The sequence below is a fragment of the Halichoerus grypus genome, chromosome 7, assembly GCF_964656455.1.
Source record: "Halichoerus grypus chromosome 7, mHalGry1.hap1.1, whole genome shotgun sequence".
In the NCBI taxonomy this organism is placed as follows: Eukaryota; Metazoa; Chordata; class Mammalia; order Carnivora; family Phocidae; genus Halichoerus; species Halichoerus grypus.
This window is the reverse complement of record NC_135718.1, coordinates 135,772,103-135,785,702: the sequence shown is the minus strand read 5'-3', so window position 1 is coordinate 135,785,702 and position 13,600 is coordinate 135,772,103. Positions and strand designations below refer to the sequence as shown.

General features: G+C 38.2%; 1 long non-coding RNA gene across 2 annotated transcripts in view; it reads right to left on the bottom strand.

Moving 5' to 3' along the window:
- Positions 1-10,919, bottom strand: part of LOC118544377 (uncharacterized) — a 56,995-nt gene extending 46,076 nt beyond the window's left edge. The window contains exon 1 of one of the 2 annotated variants that reach the window (XR_004921550.2): positions 10,467-10,919. This is a non-coding gene — a long non-coding RNA (uncharacterized LOC118544377). Of the gene's footprint in view, positions 1-10,014; positions 10,308-10,466 lie in introns of those variants that run through there. The other variant, XR_004921549.2, reaches the window with a different exon arrangement.
- Between the last annotated feature and the right edge of the window lie 2,681 nt (positions 10,920-13,600).

Genomic DNA, 13,600 nt, shown 5'->3' with positions numbered 1-13,600 from the left:
GAGGTAGTATAGCATAGTGGTGAAGAGCATAGACTCTGGGGCATTGGTTCAGATCTCAGTTCAACTACCTTATAGCTCTGTGATCTTGGGTATGTTTCTCAACTTCACTGGATCTCTTTCCTCATCTGTAAAACAGGGATATTAATTGTATCTACCTCATAGAGCTTTTGTGAAAATCAAATGAATTATTCTTTGTAGACATTTAGAAGTTCAGCTGAAAATAAGCACTATATGAGAACTAATTATTATTACTATTATTATTTAAATGAGAAAATAATTTAAACTCTAGAAGATCGTATTTCAATTTTTAAATAGCATCATCTACTTTATAAAAGGGATTAATCAGGGGGCCTGGCTGGTTCAGTTGGTAGAGCATTCGACTCTTGATCTCAGGGCTGTGAGTTCAAACCCCACAATGGACATAGAGAGTGCTTAAAAAAAAGTATTAATCTTATTTTTAAGAGATTTTATTTATTTTATTTTAGAGAGAGAGAGCATGCATTCGCAAGCATGAGCCGAGGAGGGGGGAGGAGTAGAGGGAGAGGGAGAGCACAGAGCCCGACTTGGGGCTTGAACTCATGACCCTAAGATAAAGACCTGAGTTGAAATCAAGAGTTGGAGGTTTAACCAACTGAGCCACCCAGGTGCCTCAAAAAGGGGTTAATCTTAGTGGAAACTTGTGGTATGCTTTACTCCCAATGTGCTTTCATTGGTATTATTCTACTGAAATATAAAAGTGAAAATGAAGGCAACTCTCAAAAGATTCCAATTGAGCACATCATTTCATTACAGCTAATTCTGGATACAAGATTTGGCAAGGAAAATACGCTTAGCCAAAACATCCTTAATTCTTCTATTACATAGACAAGCACCCTAAGCTATTCATAAAAGTTCCAGGCCCTAGGATAGTCACTGGAGCTATTCATCAAATAATTCAAACAGCTGATAAAGAGTTGACCAAAACAGCAATGACTGAATACCTCTCTAAGGAGCCAGAGTGAGTCTCTGGCAAAAAACAAGAAGCTATTATGTCATGTCCAATTTACTTGGTCTAGTGATTCAAAGAACACTGTTGCATCCATTATAATCATTTCCCTTTCTAGGGTTCTTATATTCATTAGGAAATGTCCTTAGCTACCCTAAAGATTTCATGTTCATTATCTATATTAGATTGAATAAACTGGATATGGCCTGGCAGAGTGATAAAACAATATTAGCAAACAGATGCTAAAGTAGCTTTCAGAGATGCTCTCAAGGCCCCTAGCCTTTTCCCCAGCTGAAGCTGCCAGCCATGCGCTCTGCCTCCGTCCCCTCCCTGTGTGCACTCAGGGCTGGATCATCTTTATAAGCAAGAGGATTAATAGGCCCAGGCGCAGATGCTCTTCTACAGTAAGTACTCCTGCAATCTCCAATTGTGCTTTATGTGCAGTTGATATCAATCACTCCCCAAAGAGACATTTCTTAAATACCTCTCTATTTTAAGATCCACATTTTGGTAATTTTATTAAGTTAGAAATTAAACACTTGCTGGCAAAAGTGCATCACTGACTGTGAACAAAACTGTGCTCAGAGACCCTGTTAAAGTATATCTTCTCTGCATTGTTCAACACTGACTTTGTCCAACTAAATGCAAAGCATGGTCCAATGGAATGTGAGGCAGCTGTAAAAGAGTTGAAGTGCAATGTCAGATTTTAGGTCCTCAAAACTGTGTTTGCAGAACTCATCAGTACAGTTTTCATGATAAAAATGTTAGATTTTCTCGGGCCTTCTAACAGAGAATATAGTTTAAGTGTTTTGTCTATGTACCTATGAAGGGTGGAAAGCCTTAAATCTAGAAATCATACTACATTTCAGTTGTTTTAGTCCTGACTTAATTCTGAAGTAATATATGTGCCCATGACGAGTGACGAGAGGACATTAATGAAATTAATTATGTCTGGTGCATCCATTGTTAATATTGACATAGCCATTTATTGATAGTCATTTTGGTAAAAGCAAACCAAGAGGGAAAAATCAAGAAAATGAAATCAAGAAAATGAAAAGAAAGATGAAATTATACAAAGGGTCTTGATTTTATCCATTCTTTCATGTGCTTTGACTTTACTGCAAAACATCTCTGTATCTCTTTTTCTTTCCCCAAGTGATTTATCATCCTAGTAACCTCTGTTATGATCTATGCTTCCTTACAAGAAAATGTTCAATATATTCAGCATCCCTTTTTTTTTGTAAAACCCTGATCATTTCTAAATGTCAACAACTTTAAATGTTGGTAGGTATTATATGCATATGTGCAAATATTATAAACATGTATATGTTTATATGTATTTACACACATATACATGCATATATTTGGTTATATATTATATATATTATAAATATAGTTGATAGGGTCTATATCTGTATTTTTATCTATAGCTGTATCTATATATTTCTATATACAGAGATATGCAATACTTAATTCCTTCCAGATCTTGAATTCCCTGTGCAATCTGATAAAATCACCTAGGAAAAATGCACTTGTGTATATATACAAAACCAATGTTACCAGCAAGGTGTGCATTCATATCTAAGTCCATAGGTTGCAAATTAAGAAACTTAGTCAACACTTGTATTGATCCACAAAAAAGTTCAGTTTAGAAAAAATGTTAGAGAAATACTTTAACATGTCCTTGTTTCATATATTGTAATAAATAGGAGGAGAAATAGTAATCTTCCTCTGATTTTATTTTCAAGTCTGGCTGGAGAACTATGAGGAAATGCCCTAAGACAATGGTCAGCAGCCCAGGCTTTTCATTGTTTTGTTTGTTTGCTTTGCTTGTTTCCTATGCAGCTTTCACAGGAAGCACAATAAAGGGCATTACATCTCTCCTTTCCTTCAGTTATTTTCCAGAGGAGAGGGAGAAAGGACATGGGGCCCTGGAGAATGGACGGTGGTATTATCAGAATATCGGGTAGGAACAGAGATTGGGATGAGATATAGATCTCTGAATTGTAAATTACCCTCTTGAGCAAGAAGGCATTCTATGGGTACCGATCAAACTATATGGCATTTCTATGTTTTCTTTCTAATGTCTACTTCAATACTATTTCCTGGGAAGAGGGGTTTTCCTTGACTTTGAGGTTGTTAAAGATTAAATGATGGAAAAGTCTTAATAATTAAGGTCGAGCCCCAGAATAAAAGCAGAGAGAACTATGTTTGTGGCTACACACACCTATCAAACACACCACTTTTTTTTATTGTAGTCATCATGGCCCTTTGTGACCGGCATAATTTCAAAAAGGAAGCAGACACCATGACTGAAAGAATGTTAAAATATTTTATTGGCTATAGGACATCCTTTGTGTCCTAGAAGTCAGGCAATATAATTTAACTCAGAGAGCATAGCTTTCATAAAATCTTATGAGCCAAACCAGTACACTGTGTTCTCCAGATGCTTTGTTGGTAGCCCTTCCCATTTCCTTGATAAAACAAAAGGAGTGGGAGTGTCTGGCATCTCACCTAGGAGACTATTGTGTCATTCAACGGTCTAAGATTTACAACATCATCAATATATTCTGTGTCATGGGGCACCTGGGTGGCTCAGTCGTTAAGCGTCTGCCTTCGGCTCAGGTCATGATCCCAGGGTCCTGGAATCGAGCCCTGCATTGGGCTCCCTGCTCGGCGGGAAGCCTGCTTCTCTCTCTCCCACTCCCCCTGCTTGTGTTCCCTCTCTCGCTGTGTCTCTCTCTGTCAAATAAATAAATAAAATCTTTAAAAATATATATATATATATATATTCTGTGTCATGCTCAGAACATCGCAAGTTCCCTTTTAAGTAAAGTTGGTTCCTTTCAGAATATGGGGATTTCAAGAATATTATTATGACTAGAAAAAGAAAAGGAAAGCCTTTACACAAATTTCTGGCCTTTTACCATTATTGCCCTTGAGAGAAATTAAGTCTGACTGCAGACAAAAATGGGGAAGCTATTCAGCAAGTTCAAAAGTGCACTGACCTTTTAATTACTCTTAAATTGTATTTTACATAAAGATTAACATTAAGCCTCCGTAGCATCAAATCTCTACTTCATTAACTTTCTAAATATATTTTACAAACCGTAACAGAGCTTCAGGATAATATGTAAGTCAGTGAGTAGTCGAGACAATGATTTTAAAATGTCTCTAACATTTTCAGCTCCTCTTCTTATTTTTCCTTACTTTATATCTATTTCTCTTTATTCAGTTAATAAATGGTTATTGAATGCCTACTATATCCCGAGCACTGTGCACAGTATTGAAGATATGATAATAAATAAGATAAATACAGGTTTCTTGCCCTGAGAGAGCTTGCAGTATTTTGGAGACACAGACAAGCAATGAGGCAATTCCAGTGTGATATGTGCTTTGACAGGGAGGAGCAGTTTGCTAAGGGATGACATTTTTAAAAGGCATCTAAACCAGATTGCAGGAACTATAGAAGGATTTCTAGATGAAGTAACACCTACGCTGAATCTTGAGTGGTGAGCCATTGGCCAGATGCAGGAAGGTGTCTGGTTTGAAGAAAGAGCAATAATGAGAGAGGGAAGGAGATAGCTTTACCTTAAAATATGAGAGAAACCTGTGTAAGTCTAAAGGTTAATGGGAAGGACCAAGCATTGAGGAAGAATATGAAGTAGAGGAGATAGTGAGTATAAATGATAGGACAAGGATCTCATGAAGGCTATAGCACAGCTGAAGAATGAGCCTGTGGAAGGAATTATTACACTATAATGGAAGGACAGAATAAATAAAAATATAAACAATTTTAAAGGTGCAGTGGCAAGAAGCTGAGAGAGTTCTAGTAAAGTGGTTTTAATTTCTTAAAATGAACAAATATAGTAATCAATATTTATTGATTATATTTTAGTCTCAATCAGGGTGATTAGAATTCATCTAATAGTCAGAGAACTCCCTGTGACACAGATATCTTCCCCATTTGCAGATGCAAAACCAATGCCTCAGAGAAGATAGTTTGTTCAACAACTCATAATCAGCAAGTGTCAGAGTCAAAGACACAGAATCCAGAATCTCTAAGCTGTATGTTTCTTTGCAGTCTCTCCAGGAAAGTGGAAGCAGCAGTTCTCCGCTATGTGAATAAGGGAGGAAATGGAGACAAAAGTTTGAAATAACCAGAAAAGGATCAAACTGCCATGAACATCTCCTATTCTAACTACAAGGGCTTCTGGATAGTGCTAAAATAAGTAGAAATATATTGGGTCACTGGTCATTTGGAAATCTCAGTTTGCTCAACAGCTCAGTCAAGTGTAGACATGGAAGAAATAGGCAACTGAATTGATCTAGGATCGAAATTTTTCCAGGGAGATGGTGTTTTAGTCAGCTCAGGCTGCCATAACAAAATATCATAGCTTCGCTGCCCCAGCAGAATGTATCTTTTTACAGTTCTGGAGGCTAGAAATCTGAGATCAGGGTGCCCACATGGGCAGATTTGGGTGAGAGCTCTCTTCCTGGATTGCAGATAGCCAGCCACTTTCTCTCTGTGTCTTCACATTGTGATGAGAGAGAGAGAGAGAGAGAGATTGAGAGGGAAAGTTCTCTGGTGTCTTTTTTCATAAGGACACTAATCCCATCATGGGGCCCCACCCTTAGGGCCTCATCTAAACCTCATTACCTCCCAAAAGCCCCATCTGCAGCTACCATCATGCTGGGAGTTAAGGCTTCAACATACGAATTTTAGGGAGGTAGGCAGGGGAGGGGGGGCACAATACAGTCCATAGCAGATGGAAAAAAATGGAAGATAATAAATGTGTGATTTAAAAAAATATTCAAGACCTGAACCAAAAAAAACTAAAATGAAGGAGAAAGGAAGTGAAGACCAACTGGGTTTATTGCAGGAGAAAAAGTGGGAGAGCCCTGATGAGGTGACAGAATCCACGTAACAGAAACAGCTCTGCTCAAATAACACAGACGGAAGATGGGATGATTGAATTGACTTTTTAATCTTTCATATCTCCCATATTGATTTTTAGTTAATATCTAAAAATAAATAAAGGTCTGTAGACTCATTTCCTACAGCAGAAGAGAAGAAGAGAGATTTGAGTACACTCTGCAAACACACTTGAGGAGAGACTAAAGGGTCAGCTGGAAGCTAGCAACTTCAAAGAATGAATGGCCAATGAAGTTTCCAGGAGAGAGGAAAAGGTGAACGAACAAATTTGCTAAAAGAGATCATCATGGGCACCCCAGCAAATCCTGCCCTGTGGCTAGTAAAAGACAAACAGAGGTGACTATTTAGAAAAAAAAATCAAATTCCTATTATATGTAAGATATATACTCACTGCACAGAAATCTATCTCACCAGGTAATGAGGTTTAACAATTCCAGTGAATGACTGAAACACATTTTTAAAAGAATAAGAAGTCAGAAATCAATGAAGAAAATTTGATAGATATTAAGATATAATTTTAAATAGTATATTAAATTAGCAACTTTTGTTTTCTCTGATCCCATTTTCTTTTCATCAAATGGAACTCAGAGTGTCATCTTCTGTCTGCCGCTTCATAAATTGTATTGTCTAAGGGAATGGATTAGTAGGAAAAGGATATTAGTCATTCAATCACTTAATGGACATTTTTAATCATCAAAATGTAATTTTGTCCAATAAGCTATTTATTTGATTGAGATTAAGAATACAAAAACTACTGGGGCACCTGGGTGTCTCAGTTGGTTGAGCATCTACCTTTGGCTCAGGTCATGATCCTGGGCCCTGGGATCGAGCCCTGCTTGGGTTTCCCTGCTCAGCCAGGAGTCTACTTCTCCCTCTCCCTCTGCCTCTACCCCCATTCCCCGCTCATGCTCTCTCTCTCTCTCTCAAATAAATAAATAAAATCTTTTTAAAAAATGAACAAAGTGATCCTGTCACTTAAAGAAAACAACTGACAGTATTTATGTCAATCACACAATTTAAGCTTCAAATGTGGGCTTCAATTCGCTTGGCAGCTTTGCAATATTTACAGACTTTCCTGATGAATTTGGTAGTGGTATCAGTGAAATTCCATGATATTGTATAATGAAATGCAGCAACATTTGGAAGATCTGCATAACTCAACATGACAATATTTTCCAAATGTTCAATGTATCATATTACAAAATCATGCATGGGTAAAAACTACATTTACATTACATAATAGACCAATGGGCAGATCAATGGATTTTAATGTAATGAAAAGTTTATTGATAAAGTTTCATAGTTTCAGATTCTACATTACAGTTAACCTTTAAGAAATTACTGCTTGCTGAGTTTGGGTATAGTATCAAAGAAAACTATTCCCAATTATTTTAAAGGCTATTCAAGGTCTCCTCCCTTTTTCAACTACATATATGCGTGCAAACCTGGATTTTCTTCATTTACTTCAACCAGAGCAACACATCACAAAAGACAGAATGCAGAAGCAGATACGAAAATCCAATCATCCTCTATTAGGCCAGTATCAGAGAGATTTGCAAAATGTGAAACACTGCCACTCTTTTCACTAAGGTTTTGTCTGGGAAATATACTTATTAAAATAGTCATTAAAAACATGTTACTTATGTTAATATGTAATGATATTTTTAAGGATGTTATTTATATTGTTGTTTTAAAATTTAAATACAGGTAGTAGGGTCCATATGGATGCTGAATAGCCAAAGAGTGACTGCATTGCAAATTATTTTTTTGAGAGCAACCAGCATGCAGCTTTATTATTTTTTTTTTTCTTGCTCTCCTCATATCAAATGACTGGAAGTCTAAGAAATGCATTCCCCAGAATCCCCTGCCATTAGGTTTCTAGGTTAGAGTCCACTAAGCAGAGGCCACAAAGTTTGAAAGAAGTAGAAACCATTATTTTTTTTCCAGTAAGGAGACTCCATGGGCTTCAACAGAAGTAATTCTTTGCAGCTTCTTCAAATCCCCTGGTAATCGTTCATCTGGTGCAGTGGTGAGCTGAGATCATTAGTGGGAGTTCCCAGTGATTCCTGGAACTTCCTAATGCTTGCATTGCTTGTAATAGAACTGAATAATAGTGAGTGTTTTCCACAATCACCACTCCTCCAGACCTTCCCATGTATTTTTAAGTCACTAGTTCGCTGTATTAAATTTCTTCCTGCTTGAAATGCCATAGTTGTTTATTTTTCTGATTGAACCTTGACTCATACCAGGAAATAGCTTACATCAATACTGAAAATGTGAGATTTGGCAACACTTCTTATTTTAGCGTAAACTTTTTCAATGAAAATTTGATCAACTGTTATCACACTGAGCAAAATACTTAAACAGGCTTTATAGAATAAGAAATAAGAGAACACATTGATTTTGGGGGAAGAACATAAAAAAATCCATGATACCTATACCTTTACCTATACCTGTGATTTATTCATTCCATAACTAGAAACCTGTATCTCCTACTCCTTTTCACCCATTTTACCCATCCCCCCACTCCCCTCCCTTCTGGCAACCATCAATTTGTTCTCTGTACTTATGGGGTTTTTTCTGCTTCTTGTTTGTTTGTTTATTTGTTTTGTTTTTTAGATTTCACATATAAGTGAAATCATATGGTATTTGTCTTTCCCTGTCTGACTTATTTCAGTTAGCATAGTATCTTCTAGGTTCATCTACGTTGTTGCAAATGGCAAGATCTTATTTTTTTTTTTTTTAATGGCTGGGTAATATTCCAGTGTGTATGTGTGTGCGTGTATGTGAGAGTGGGTGTGGATGACATCTTCTTTATCCATTCACCTATCAATGGACTTGGGTTGCTTCCATATATTGGTTATTATAAATAATGCTGCAATAAACATGTTTTATTCTTTTTGTTTGTTTTCTGAGTCAGTCCACTTTATGGCTTGGTTCTCCTCTGTAGACCAGCTATGGTTCCCAGCTGACGCACTTGTTCCCCCCCCAACTGAATTTCATCTTTCTGTGGCAGAAACACCTTATTGCCTTCCAATTACACATTACCGTCTTGTCCCTCAAAATAAAAGAATATTAATTTTTACCTAGAAAAACTGCAGTCAGTTAAAAGTTTTAGTTTCCAAGTCTTCCTTGTCTCTAAGTACTAGTAAGTAAGATCTGTAGAAAGTTCTATGTAAATAAAGGTGTTATGTGGAACTTCCAGGAAGCCTCAAGGAAAAGGGAAATATGTTCTTCTTCCTCCCTTTCTCCATGCTGCTGTAGCAATTGCATGGAACTTAAGGATAAAAGCCATACCCTCACGGTGCCAGGATGGACACGTAGGAGCACAGGTCCCTGATGACCATGGGGTTGGCATACCTGCCCAGATTGCCTTCCCCTAGAATTCTTTATGTGAGAAATAAACAAACTTTCCATCATATTTCAGCTATCTTCTTTCAAGTTTTCTGCCACACAGAACCTCACACAGTTCTAACCAAAACGAGTCCTAACCTATAATTCTCAAATTATAAATAACACAGGGCTATTTTGAACAAAAAACTTTCTGTGGAAACCTGGCAGTAACAGATGGGGATGTATGGAATGGAAATGAAATACTACATTCAGTGGAGGACATCACTGTTTCTAGATATTTGTTATCACTTCTCTGCTGTGGAATTATTCATCATTGTCCATGCCTACCCATAAGTCTCCTGCCTTCCATCACTTTCTTGAGGCTCTCTTCCCTTCTAGTTTGACTTACCTCTTAAACGATCTCTTCTTGTGCACCCCCCGTAAGTCAAAGTTCCTCGTTTATATTGTCAAGAGTTCATTTCTGTATTTCTCTCACCCGCTCCATCCAAACTACATGCATAGCATCACATTTCCAAGCAATCCCAGTGTCCTTTCATCAATAAAAGACCTCTCTACCCAAGAGATAACTTAAGCAATCCCATCAGAAAGAAGCAGCAGCTACAATTAGTTTCTAATCATATTTTTCTTCCTATTGCATCATTACTTAAGAAGCAGCAAACATTACCCCTGTGAAAATTTAATGAAATCAGAAATTCCCCCCAACATATTTTAGCAGTTTCTATGTATCATGAAAAAATACCTAGAAAGGCAGGAACCCCGACGCTGCTGATACTCCTGGGACGAATGTGAAATCAGAAGCCATTTCTTTTAACAGAGGGACCCCCTCGAGCCATCTGTAATCCTCCCAACTTCCTGCCAAAAAGAGACCCCTGGAGCCATCTGTAATCCTCCCAACTTCCTGCCAGCTATTGCGGAGGCATGTAGACCTTGCCGCTCTAAGCCTGCGCTTGCTTACTGCATCTGTTACATGATTTTTCTCCCAAACCCTCATAAGATGCAGCTTCTCTCTTAAACACAGAATAAAATGTTTGGGTGTTGCTTTCTTGCCATCCCACAGCTTCCATTCAACAGCCATTCTCTGAGAACTTTGTTATATAACTCACAGCCCCTTCCACACCAATGACTATATTCTTCAATTTTCGCATGGATGATATCCAATAAATCAAGACTCCAGATTGACAATTTCCTTACCTCTTCATCTCCACTGTTTTTCATGTCCACTCTCCCTCTGATATGATAAGCATATTTGAATTTGTCACTAACTAAAATTTCACTTCTTAAATCTTAAATTCTAATTTTCTATCACCAACAATTTTCGGCATTCCATCTTTCTCTCCCTCAGTCCCATCATAACTACTTTTAAGCCTTTGAAGAGAATTCTAGGAAGAGGAGGCAGAGCAAAAGATTCTCTGCCTCTCTCCATCTTAGAAACTATCCAAAAATAACAAAGAGAAAAACAGAAGTGCCCACTTCATCTTCAATAAACACTAATGAAAATCCATAACCCTGGATGAAAATAAAATTTAAAAAGCTCCAAATGCATGAAAATTAGACCAAAGCATTGAAAGTTTGGACGAGATCTCAGTAGAATCCAGGCAGAGTGCTCTGAGTTGAGTTCATCCAGACTGCGTCACACCTCCGGGGGCAAACAGTATCCCCTGTTAGAACAGCAAGATGCTGGTGGGGGGTGGGCCGTGGGAGACCACCTGATGCTTTCCCGTTTCAAAGGAGTGGCCAGGGAGGTGGAACTGAAAGAGGAAACATATAGAAAAGCTGTCTTTGAAAAGGGAGTGACAGCATAGAGAGTAAAATATGGGTAATGCACAGCCCTAAAGCTTCTGATCTTAGCTGGAAAAGAAGAAAAGATTTCAGCACGCCTGTGTGTGCACACGTAGACAAACACATGGATGTATGAATGTGCATCTGCACACACACACACACACACACACACCCCATATCATACTAAAACAGAAACATATTGAACTTTCCAGAGCCATAGAGGACCTTCTTGCTACTGTAGAACACAGGAGATTGAGAAAACATTTGGAGAAGGCTGTCTGAATTTCAATAAACTGTAAGCCTCACCCTCCATCTTCAGAAATGATCATCTTTCCAGGATAAATAATACTAAGGATAATAAGGGCAAAAAAAAAAAAAAAAAAAAAAAACTAAGAAGGAGGATGTGGAGAGGAATACACTCACAAAATACAGATAAGAGTCATTTGTTGAAAACTCAATACAAACAAGAAAATAGGTGACTATTATTTGTAATCCTGACTCTCTGCACTGGCCTCTAGAATAGTGTTCTTTGTATTCCCAGCACCTAGCAGAGTGGCTTGCACATAATAAATATTTCATCCAGATTTGATGAGTAAATAAGAGATGTTCTGAAGCAGCGTTTCAGATATTATTGGTGTCCATTTGAAAATGATTTGTGGTAATTGGGCCTTCCTAGATTTCCTAAAATGAAACAAATATGTGTAGTTTTTGTACTAAGTTTAATCAAGGCAGGTCCTTTTGACAATCTAATTAAATTAAACAAATATTTGCTGAGTCCTCACTATGCATAGATTGTTCTGCTAGTTTCCAACATGGATTTAAAAATGAGACCTTGAGTAGCTGAATACCTACTATTTAACTAATTAAAATTTTAATTTAAAAAGTGAGATTTTTTAATTGGTCTAGGGAAGTAAAAATGCTATTTCATCCCCACCACCCCATTCCAGAATCTATTCTAACAGTAAAACCATTTCTACTGTTCCAATATAGTAATAGACTGAACAGGAAGATAATACAAACTATTCTAAATAGTGCAAGTGAACTGGATTTCTTTATATCTGATAATATACAGTCATAGTTACTGGGACTTCATACATTTACTTACTCATTCAGCAAGTATTTATAAAATACCTTCTATTAGGAAGATGCTATAGCATATTAGGCAGTTTGAGAGTTCTTAAAACTGACTACATTCAGGGGCGCCTGGGTGGCTCAGTCGGTTAAGTGTCTGCCTTCGGCTCAGGTCGTGATCCCAGGGTCCTGGGATCGAGCCCCGCATCGGGCTCCCTGCTCCGCAGGAGGCCTGCTTCTCCCTCTCCCACTCCCCCTACTTGTGTTCCCTCTCTCGCTGTGTCTCTCTCTGTCAAATAAATAAATAAAATCTTTAAAAAAAAAAACAACTGACCACATTCAAAGCATAAGCAACATTTGATTATAATGCATTTTTATTTCTGTTTGTAAATAAAGGGATTTTCATTCGCCGTTTCATATCAGATAAAAAAAGGGCGGAGGGTTGGAGACTGGGTTTTGGTTCCACATGTAAGGAACTCGGAAGTTTACATGCCATCCTAACAACATGTGAAAATATGAACAGACTGAAAAATCAACTACTCTTCTTGGGTCCATGAGAGAGATGAGGACACAGGGCAAATCACTGCACCCAAGACTGAAGAGACAGAAGTCAGATAGGAAGGCAAGGCAGAAGCAAAAGAGCTGAAACACCTATGGTAACTGGTGTCGGGGTAGGAGACCCTGCATGTTCATTAACAAATTGCTGGAGACTCAATGGGGACAATTCTGAGAGTTAAAAACTCCAAGTAGACACAGTCATGGGGGACCCCCACCATTTTGTGACATTTACCTCCAGGAGCTCAACCAGTTTCCCATAGTAAATATCAGAGAAAACTCCCTTTGGGCTTCCAGGTGGGGGAAGGGAAAGGGAGCCATCTTGAAATATACCAGAGTACTGCGCTCTTAACAAGGCCCGCCTTCAGGGGAAGCTAGTTAATCAGTGCCCAACCTGATGGGGTATTTTCAGAGCCTAACTGACCTAAGAGAGGGGAATACCCAACTCCAGCCCACTCCAGCCATCCTGCCCCACCTAAGAGAGGAGGAAAAAAACTGAGAAATTCTCGTGAGGTTCAAAGTCTAAAAGCATAGACTCACTTAAAAACTGAGATCTAGGGCGCCTGGGTGGCTCAGTCGTTAAGCGTCTGCTTCGGCTTAGGTCCTGATCCTAGGGTTCTGGGATCGAGCCCCACATCGGGCTCCCTGCTCCTCAGGAAGCCTGCTTCTCCCTCTCCCACTTCCCCTGCTTGTGTTCCCTCTCTCGCTGTGTCTCTCACTGTCAAATAAATAAAATCTTTAAAAAAAAAAACTGAGATCTAATCATAGGACTATAGAATGATTCTTCTCCCCACATACCTCACCACCACATTGTTAAAGGCCTATTTACAATAGGTCCTTGTACCCAGTACACCATGAGCAGTTATCAGCGAAAAATTACAAAGCATAACAAAAGGCAAAAAAGCACAATTTGAAGAGTC